General features: G+C 47.1%; 1 protein-coding gene across 1 annotated transcript in view; it reads left to right on the top strand.

Annotated features, from left to right (window-relative positions):
- Positions 1-10,883, top strand: part of GPR146 (G protein-coupled receptor 146) — a 142,055-nt gene that overhangs the window by 70,132 nt on the left and 61,040 nt on the right. The window lies entirely within an intron of this gene.

The following is a 10,883-nucleotide window of genomic DNA, read 5'->3' on the forward strand; positions in this document are numbered from 1 at the left end:
GCTTAAGAGCACTGAAAATAATTACAGGTGGTTCTCGACTTACAGCCATTTGCTCAGTCACCATCGGAAGCTGCAACGGCATTGAAAAAAAATGCAACCTACAACCAGTCCTCGTATTTATGACCGTGGCAGCATCGCCATGGTCACGTGGTCAAAATTCGGCTCTTGTCAATGGCCACGCATGTATGTGGTTGCAGGTCCTGGAGTCAAACTGACTGGGACATAGAATGCCTTTTTAATCCTGCTCTCCTGTCCTCCATCAGGACCGGAGTAAGTCTGAGATTCAGTTCCCAAGATCTGGAAAAAAATATTATTATTATTATTTATTATATTTATAGGCCGCCTAATCCCGCAGGACTCTGGTGGTTCTTGATCTACCACTATGCATTGAGCATCCATTCAAACAACTGTCCTTGGAGTCCTGGCAGTCCCAACAATCCCGCAGTCATGAGATCGTGGGCCTTACTAACCAGCTCACACTTACAACTGGTTGCAGTGCCCGGCTTTCAAGTAATCACCATTTGCAACTCTCCTTGTTGGCTTCCCTAGAAGGACGCTGGGGAAGCCAGCAGGAAATGTCACAAGTCATTGGGTATAAATCTCCACCCCACTCCAATAGCCAATGTTGAGTATGCTTACTATACTTCGCAACTAAGGAGGAACAAGTTCAGAAGATGAACTCTACATGGGGCTGCCCTTGAAGAGTGTTCGAAGACTCCAGTTAGTCCAGAACGCAGCCGCGCAAGCGATTGTGGGTGCACCAAGGTACGCCTATCCTCCGCGAGCTGCACTGGCTACCCATTAGTCTCCGAATCCGCTTCAAGGTGCTGGTCACTACCTATAAAGCCCTACATGGCATCGGACCTGGGTACCTGAGAGACCACCTCCTGCCGATTACCTCCCTCAGACCGATTAGATCTCACAGGTTAGGTCTCCTCCGGATTCCATCTGCCAGCCAATGTCAGCTGGTAACCCCCCGGGGGAGAGCCTTCTCTGTTGCAGCTCCAGCCCTCTGGAATGATCTCCCTGTCGAGATCCGGACCCTTACTACCCTCCCGGCCTTCCGCAAAGCCACCAAGTCCTGGCTGCTCCAGCTGGCCGAGGGGCCTATGAAATATCCAGCCCCACGGAAATTGTGAATGTTGTGGTTTTGTTTTTGAAGTGTTGTCTTTGTCTAGTTTCCCCCCTTTCCCTCGTCTATTGTGAGCCGCCCGGAGTCCTTCAGGAGTGGGCGGCATACAAGACAAATCAAATCAAATCAAATCAAATCAACTCTCAACTTGCTTTGGAATAGAATTCTCTAGATCAGTGTTTCTCAACCTTGGCGACTTTAAGCCCTGTGGACTTCAACTCCCAGAAGCTATGCTGGCTGGGGGATTCTGGGAGTTGAAGTCCACAGGGCTTAAAGTCGCCAAGGTTGAGAAACACTGCTCTAGATGATTGGTGTTTTTTTTCCCCTTCAGCCAGCAGAGGTCACTACCATATTGCAACTTCAACGAGCGAGAAATCACTGTAACACAGGTGTCTCTCAACTTACACAACCTGCAAGCTGTTCAGATAGGCAGTTGAATGGATCTCCCATCAACGGATCTGTAGCCTTGTGTGGTTTGCTAAGTTTCGATACTCCAGAAAGCTTCAACCTCCACTGCAGAGGGACTTCATTACTGCGGAAGGACCGGAAAACCTAGTCCATCTTTCTCAACCTGATACTCTTCTCAATCTTGCTACCGAACACATTTGACAAAAGTTTGGGATGAGGAAAGGGGCTCCACGGGGATTCCAGGGAAGGCTGAATAATCTCAAATCCTGAACCCATCAGGCTGCGAAGATTGTAGATTGTAGAAGTTTATTTGTATGCCGCCCTTTTCCCTGGGGGGACTCAGGGCGGCTCACAACCCAAAGGGGAGGGGGAGACAAACTTTTAACATATAAGACAATACATAATTAAAAACACAACATTCATACCATTCGGGCGGGTTACAGTCTTAGCCCCAGGCCTGACGGGATAGCCAGATTCTGAGGGCTGTGCGGAAGGTCTGAAGGGTGGTGAGGGTACGAATCTCCACGGGGAGATCGTTCCATAGGGTCGGAGCTACCACCGAGAAGGCTCTCCTCCGCGTGGTTGCCAGTCGACATTGACCGGCAGATGGAACTCGGAGGAGGCCTAAACGGTGAGATCTAATTGGCTGAGTGGAGGTAATTGGCAGGAGGCGGTCTCTCAAGTACGCAGATCCACTACCATGTAGGGCTTTATGGGTGGCAAGTAGCACCTTGAAGCGTACCCGGAGATCGACAGGTAGCCAGTGCAGCTCGCGGAGGATAGGTGTTATGTGGGTGAAGCGAGGTGCACCCACAATCACTCGCGCGATTGGTTGCACACCATATGCTCTGAGAGGGGTCCTTGTTGCTCTCTGAGCTTGGTGGTCTTTTTGAAGAACGTTCATTACCCAACCGAGGTAACATCATCAGTGCTATGAGTGTTACTTAGTTTGGGACATCAAACGTCTGCAAGAAAACCACCAATCTCCACAGATCATCAAGGATCCCTCATTTCAACCTTGAGCTACAAATTTTCTCCTTTATCAATAGTTTGAAGTTTCATTTTATTTATATGCCGCCCTATTCCCTAAGAAGGGACTCAGGGCGGCGAACAACTCCAACAGGAAGGGGAACATACAAATACAAAATAGACATTTAAAATGACCAACAACCACACCTGTCGAGAGGGGAAGGGAGCTCATCAACCCCAGGCCTGCCGGCACAGCCAGGTCTTAACGGCTTTTCGGGAAAGCCAGGAGAGAGGTGAGGGTCCGAATCTCCACGTGGAGTTCATTCCAAAGGGCCGGAGCTGCAACAGAGAAGGCTCTCCCCCCGGGTTGTAGCCAGATGGCATTGGCTGGTGGACGGAACCCCGAGGAGGCCGGCCCTGTGCGATCTAATGGGTCTTTGGGAGGTAATTGGCAGCAGGCGGTCTCTCAAGTACCCAGGTACTTGATAATTCTCTGTCCACAACCATCTACCAAAATAAAGAGATGGTTATTTTGACTCCCTCTTATACATGTCTAGCTAGCAGAATACAGAGAGTTGGTTGCACGGCAGAAGAAAGCAAGAACTTTGGGTGTCTACCATCTCAACCCAGCATTTCATTCTACCCAGACTGGGTGTAGAATGGTTTTGCAGAGAGATTGAAGTACATTCATGGAGCTTTTGAGATCCTTGGCAGAGACTGACGTCAGGGAGATCCAAGTTCAGAAGAAGGATCTTAAATGAAAGTTGGTTCTTTGCAGTCAAAGGTTCAGAAGGATTTACTCTTGAGGGCTTCCATGCCTCCCAGCGAAGCTGCGAGATCTTTGGTTAGAAAAGAACCTTGGATCTGTTAAGGATCAAGATGCCCATCAGCCAAACCTCAATGGACTCTTCATTCACACCCGGAAGGATCAAAGTGGAGGTCTTGTAGGCTATCAGCCAAGTTTTTCACCCAAGGTTCGTAACGTAGAGAAGTTTCATAAAGAGATCCCGTCAAGGTCTCTGAAAGTGTCAGAATAAAAAGCAATATAAATGTGCCACTTGTTAGTCGTACTAACAAGAGTGAACGCATAAAATAGACTGCGTTCCAAAGAAGAAAGAAGAACAGTATTTGAGGGCCTCAATTAACAAATTCCTGATGGCAGACGAGGGAAGGGTTGTGTCCTAGACAGCTTCGATTTACAACATTGGCCTGGAAATCCATTGTTTTAAATCAAAATTTCAAACGGAGAAATACTGGGAGGAAATCCAGCACAAATGGACAAAGTTCACCAAGTTGCAAAATTACGAAATGTTCTTCAGCTGGGTCTTAGCAAGGATTCATATTAAATTCTTGTAGCCCACTGGCCCAAATTCTTCATTAATTCCAAATTTGGATATCTGGGCATCAGCTCCCTGGGAATATTCTAGAGAAAGGAAGGCAGGAAGAAGACATACGGCCTTTAGGAGAATCCTGTTGCCAGGGGTGGAAGACGGCTAGATATAAAAGTTGACCTTCACTCAAGAATGTCAGAAGAAGGTGTCACATTTAATCACCACCAGATGCTCCTATTGGGCAAAGGACATACAGTGGCAGGATCTGATTCGGGGAGAAGTTCTTCCTTCTGATCCAATAGTCATTATGTCCTCTCGAACCACGTTTTTTCGACCAGCTCTCCTTCCAAAAGCACTGAAAATCCACAACATGGCTTATCCCACCAACCTTTCCCTCAACCGGGACTCCTCCAGATGTTTTGCACACCAGCTTCCTTCCAGGTCTTCAAACCTATTAGAGGTAAAGCCATGGTGGAAATCTAGAGGAGATCCTTATTTTCTTACGGAGGTTTGGTCAAACACAGCTGCTGGGTTTTGGAGTTGTAGCTGCCCTCCTTGAAAATTGGCCAAAATCAGATAAAAAAATGAAACAAGACAATTATAATGACCAGTTTTCCTTCCTTCTCCCCATCCCCTTATCCTTCTTTCCTTATATCCCCTTACATTTCCCTTCCTTCCCTCCATCCCTCACCTACCTTCCTTCCCTTTCTCCCTTCCCTCCATCTCCTCAACCTACTTTCCTTCCTCCCTTCCCTCCATCTCCTCAACCTACTTTCCTTACCCTCCTTCCTTCCATCCCCTTATCCTTTCTTCCTTTCCTTCCTTCCTTCTTCCTTCCATCCCCTTAATCTTCCTTCCCTCCATCCCCTCAACCTACCTTCCTTTCCTTCCTCCCTTCCATCCCCTTATCCTTTCTTTCTTCCCTTCCTTCCTTCCCTCCATCCCCTCAACCTACCTTCCTTCCTTTCCTTCCTCCTCCCTTCCCTCCATCTCCTCAACCTCCCTTCCTTTCCTTCCTTCCTTCTTCCTTCCATCCCCTTAACCTTCCTTCCCTCCATCCCCTCAACCTACCTTCCTTTCTTCCTTCCATCCCCTTATCCTTTCTTCTTTCTCTTCCTTCCTTCCCTCCATCCCCTCAACCTACCTTCCTTTCCTTCCTCCCTTCCATCCCCTTATCCTTTCTTTCTTCCTTCCTTCCTTCCCTCCATCCCCTCAACCTACCTTCCTTTCCTTCCTCCCTTCCATCCCCTTATCCTTTCTTTCTTCCCTTCCTTCCTTCCCTCCATCCCCTCAACCTACCTTCCTTCCTTTCCTTCCTCCCTTCCCTCCATCTCCTCAACCTCCCTTCCTTTCCTTCCTTCCTTCCTTCTTCCTTCCATCCCCTTAACCTTCCTTCCCTCCATCCCCTCAACCTACCTTCCTTTCTTCCTTCCATCCCCTTATCCTTTCTTCTTTCTCTTCCTTCCTTCCCTCCATCCCCTCAACCCTACCTTCCTTTCCTTCCTCCCTTCCATCCCCTTATCCTTTCTTTCTTCCCTTCCTTCCTTCCCTCCATCCCCTCAACCTACCTTCCTTCCTTTCCTTCCTCCCTTCCCTCCATCTCCTCAACCTCCCTTCCTTTCCTTCCTTCCTTCTTCCTTCCATCCCCTTAACCTTCCTTCCCTCCATCCCCTCAACCTACCTTCCTTTCTTCCTTCCATCCCCTTATCCTTTCTTCTTTCTCTTCCTTCCTTCCCTCCATCCCCTCAACCTACCTTCCTTTCCTTCCTCCCTTCCATCCCCTTATCCTTTCTTTCTTCCCTTCCTTCCTTCCCTCCATCCCCTCAACCTACCTTCCTTTCCTTCCTCCCTTCCATCCCCTTATCCTTTCTTTCTTCCCTTCCTTCCTTCCCTCCATCCCCTCAACCTACCTTCCTTTCCTTCCTCCCTTCCATCCCCTTATCCTTTCTTTCTTCCCTTCCTTCCTTCCCTCCATCCCCTCAACCTACCTTCCTTCCTTTCCTTCCTCCCTTCCCTCCATCTCCTCAACCTCCCTTCCTTTCCTTCCTTCCTTCCTTCTTCCTTCCATCCCCTTAACCTTCCTTCCCTCCATCCCCTCAACCTACCTTCCTTTCTTCCTTCCATCCCCTTATCCTTTCTTCTTTCTCTTCCTTCCTTCCCTCCATCCCCTCAACCTACCTTCCTTTCCTTCCTCCCTTCCATCCCCTTATCCTTTCTTTCTTCCCTTCCTTCCTTCCCTCCATCCCCTCAACCTACCTTCCTTCCTTTCCTTCCTCCCTTCCCTCCATCTCCTCAACCTCCCTTCCTTTCCTTCCTTCCTTCTTCCTTCCATCCCCTTAACCTTCCTTCCCTCCATCCCCTCAACCTACCTTCCTTTCTTCCTTCCATCCCCTTATCCTTTCTTCTTTCTCTTCCTTCCTTCCCTCCATCCCCTCAACCTACCTTCCTTCCCTTGGTTTCTTCCTTCTCTCCATCCCCTTAACCTACCTACCTACTTTCCGTCCTTCCATCCCCTTATCCTTCCTTCCTTCCTTCCGTCCCCTTATCCTTCTTCCTTCCTTCTTTCCTTCCTTCCTTTCCTGCAACACCATTCTTCCCCCCCCCCCGTAATGAAACCCTGTACTATACGCTTGCTTAAGAGATCCATTTTTCTTTAAATGCCACCAAAGTTTGAAACATAAACCTTATTTCAGGCTGCACCATGGTCAAGGCCAATTTGGCCTCCGAGGCCTGAGATTATTTCATAACCTTTATTTTTTTTTTAAAGAAAAACTTGTTAATTGACGTACATACGTTATTCCAAAAAAATAATTAGGCTTCACGTTAATTTTTGTCAGGAAATTCTGACCCAGAAAGGAAGCTGAGAAGGGGGGGGGTGGATTCCCCCCATTGTGTCGGAACAAAGCGCCTGTTTGAAAGTGATAAGACCTTCCGATAAAACTTCTACAGGTTTTTCCTCCTATTGTATCTCTCGCCCCATTCGTAGATACGCAAATCAACAAGGAAGCTGGTTTTTTTTAAAGCTCTTTTCCTGGGAAAGTCACAGGAAAGGCACCGTTATGTCTGCGTGAAGCTTGCAAATCCCAAACTTGGGCTGATGATTTGGGGGTGGGGGGTGGGGGCCTGATGTTTTTCTCATGAGTCTGTTTTCTTCTACCTGTGCCATCAGCCCCAGATTTAAAAGTCTTGAGCACCGTAATCCATTAAAAAAAAAACAAAAAAACCATCTTGTTTCTCCCTCCGAAGCAACATTTCTACACTCAGGGAAGGCGAAAGGCAGAGCTTCAGAATCTGGAGGGATTCCCACAGCTGTTCAAAGGAGATAGCAATAGCAGTTAGACTTGTATACCGCTTCATAGGGCTTTCAGCCCTCTCTAAGCGGTTTACAGAGTCAGCATATTGCCCCCAACAACAATCCGGGTTCTCATTTCACCCACCTCGGAAGGATGGAAGGCTGAGTCTTCCTTGAGCCGGTGAGATTTGAACAGCTGAATTGCAGATCTGAATTCAGCTGAAGTAGCCTGCAGTGCTGCATTTAACCACTGCGCCACCTCGGCACTGCTTGCCCCACGGCCCTCCACTAAAGACTGGGGGAGAAATCCAGCTGTTTTGCTCCATCCTGGCGTTACGCAAGCCATCCTCCCAAGCCAAATTCCCAATTTAACCCCCACCCCCCCCGTGCTTTGCCAGCAGCCGTGATTCATCATTCTCGATTTCTCAATATTTATTAAATTTATGTGTCTTTTTAAAGAGGACAACATGGCTGCTGGACCAAATGCAAAAAAGTCCTCGACTTACAACATGTTATTTAGTGGCCGTCCAAAGTTACAATGGAAAAAAGTGACTTACGGCCGTTTCTCACGCTTACGGCCGTCGCACCATCCCTGCAATGGCCGCCGTGATCAAAATTAAAACGCTTTGGCAACTGACTCGTACTTATGACGGTTGCAGTGTCCTGTGGGGTCATGCGATTCCCCCTTTGCAACCTTCTGATGAGGAAAAAACCAACAGGGGGGAGTCAGATTCAGTTAACGACCGTGCTGCTAACTTAATGACTGCAGTGATTCACTTAACAACGGCGGCAAGAAATTTAGTAAAACGGGGCAAAAACCCGCTTAACAACCCGACTTGCTTAGCAATGGACATTTTGGGCTCACCTGCGATAAGGAGAAAAGACCCCCCCCAAACAAATTAAAGGAGGCAGCAACGCTAGGAAAACCCTGGATGAGCCGAAACGGGCATTGGTAAAATGACAATTGTAGTGGATTGTTTTGCTCTTCCCAATGTGTGTAAAATGTTTTTGCTTTGCCCAATCCTGCCTTGGCTCCTGTTCATGTCCTAAATTCCATTCGAATTGTGTTAACGTAACGCATCTTGAAGTTGCTTACATATTTGGCTGCCCGGATGAAGTCGCTCCAACGATTCCGCTGGAAGCACTAATGACTTCCATATTCCCCCCACCCCCACCCCCCCAATTCCAAAGGCTGCCTTGTCACAGCCCCAGACCAGCCCTCCTCTCCTTTCAATAAGAGCCAAAGGTGTCAGGAAGCCTTGGGGAATCGCAGCTGGACAAGGGTATAATTCACAACCGCAACCTTTGAATAATAGCAATAGCAGTTAGACTTATATAGCGCTTCATAGGGCTTTCAGCCCTCTCTAAGCGGTTTACAGAGTCAGCATATCGCCCCCACAGTCTGGGTCCTCATTTCACCCAGATAGATAGATAGATAGATGATAGATAGATAGATAGATAGATAGATAGATAGATAGATAGCAATAGCAATAGCAGTTAGATTTATATACCGCTTCATAGGGCTTTCAGCCCTCTCTAAGCGGTTTACAGAGTCAGCATATATTGCCCCCAATAACAATCCGGGTCCTCATTTCACCCACCTCGAAAGGATGGAAGGCTGAGTCAACCCTGAGCCAGTGAGATTTGAACTGCAGAACTAGCAGTCAGCTGAAGAAGCCTGCAGTGCTGCATTTAACCACTGCGCCAACTCTCGGCTCATGAAAAATCTAATGAAAATCTAATCTGATGAAAAATCTCAGGGTCCATTCCCCCCCCCCCAACCCCCCCAAGACGGTCGGCATGCCTCTAGCCCAGGGATGGAAGACATGATAGCAGTATATTCCAATATCTCAGGGGTTGCCCCAAAGAAGAGGGAGTCAAACTATTCTCCAGGGCATCTGAGGGCAAAACAAGAAGCAATGGGCGGAAACTAATCAAGGAGAGAAGCAACTTAGAACTGAGGAGGAATTTCCTGACAGTGAGAACAATTAATCAGTGGAACAGAAGTTGCCTCCAGAAGTTGTAGATGCTCCATCCTGAACCTTTTGACCTTGTCCATGAACAAGGACCTTGCTGCTAACCACAACATACTAAGGAGAAAATGTTGTGAGCTCTCAGATCAGAAGAAACGTTCAAGGTAAACAGTCGGGGGTCTAGACAAAAGTTACAGCTTCTAGGACTTTTTAGGTTAAAACAAAGGCACCATTTAATTGGAAGCCAACAAGATAAGACAAGCAGGGAAAGATTCAGGGTACTCCTGTTGGGTCCTGCCCATCTCGTCTTTTGAGATGGGATGGAACGAAAGTTCTGGAATCTTCAGGTTGAGGAACATCAATCTGGTCTCAGGTCCATTTGAGAAGATGGGGAGAAACCTCTAGTAGAGGATTGACAGCTGTAACGGTTACCAAAGAGAAGAGGGGAAGGCAGCCAATTCTGAAAAGCTGAATCCAAGTTTATTTATATAATGGGATTAGAACCTGTGCTGTATTACACATTTATTTATCAGCACAAATACAACACAAATGTAACAAAGGCAACAGTAAAAATATTGGCTTTCTGTCTGGATGGTCTCTTGTGACGAGCCGATAAGACAGAGAAAGGAAGCAGTAGGCCTCCTCCCATATTTGGGCATGCCAGGGGTTGTGACACTAAATACATACCTATTTCCCTGGATCAGCTGATAAAGGAGGAGAACCTTGTGGCTTAGTAGTTAACACATCTGCCTAAGATGTAATACAGCACAGGTTCTAATCCCAGTAAGGGTATGGCTAGCTGATGAGAGCTAAATAGCTTGAAATAGATCTATGCTAGTCTCCCTTTATTTATCAGCACAAATACAATACAAATGTAACAAAGGCAACAGTAAAAATATTGGCTTTCTGTCTGGGTGGTCTCTTGTGACGAGCCGATAGACAGAGAAAGGAAGCAGTAGGCCTCACCCCATATTTGGGCATGCCAGGGGTTGTGACACTAAATACATACCTATTTCCCTGGCTCAGCTGATAAAAGAGGAGAACCTTGTGGCTTAGTGGTTAACACATCTGCCTAAGATGTAATACAGCCCAGGTTCTAATCCCAGTAAGGGTATGGCTAGCTGATGAGAGCTAAATAGCTTGAAATAGATCTATACTAGTCTCCCTTTATTTATCAGCACAAATACAATACAAATGTAAAAAAGGCAACAGTAAAAATATTGGCTTTCTGTCTGGATGGTCTCTTGTGATGAGCCGATAGACAGAGAAAAGAAGCAGTAGGCCTCCTCCCATATTTGGGCATACCAGGGGTTGTGACACTAAATACATACCTATTTCCCTGGCTCAGCTGATAAAAGAGGAGAACCTTGTGGCTTAGTGGTTAACACATCTGCCTAAGATGCAATACAGCACAGGTTCTAATCCCAGTAAGGGTATGGCTAGCTGATGAGAGCTAAATAGCTTGAAATAGATCTATACTAGTCTCCCTTTATTTATCAGCACAAATACAATACAAATGTAACAAAAAGGCAACAGTAAAAATATTGGCTTTCTGTCTGGATGGTCTCTTGTGACGAGCCGATAGACAGAGAAAGGAAGCAGTAGGCCTCCTCCCATATTTGGGCATGCCAGGGGTTGTGACACTAAATACATACCTATTTCCCTGGCTCAGCTGATAAAAGAGGAGAACCTTGTGGCTTAGTGGTTAACACATCTGCCTAAGATGCAATACAGCACAGGTTCTAATCCCAGTAAGGGTATGGCTAGCTGATGAGAGC

Source organism: Thamnophis sirtalis, unplaced genomic scaffold (genome assembly GCF_051295495.1).
Source record: "Thamnophis sirtalis isolate CommonGarterSnake01/CBP01778 unplaced genomic scaffold, rThaSir2_p1.2 scaffold_14, whole genome shotgun sequence".
Lineage (NCBI taxonomy): Eukaryota > Metazoa > Chordata > Lepidosauria > Squamata > Natricidae > Thamnophis > Thamnophis sirtalis.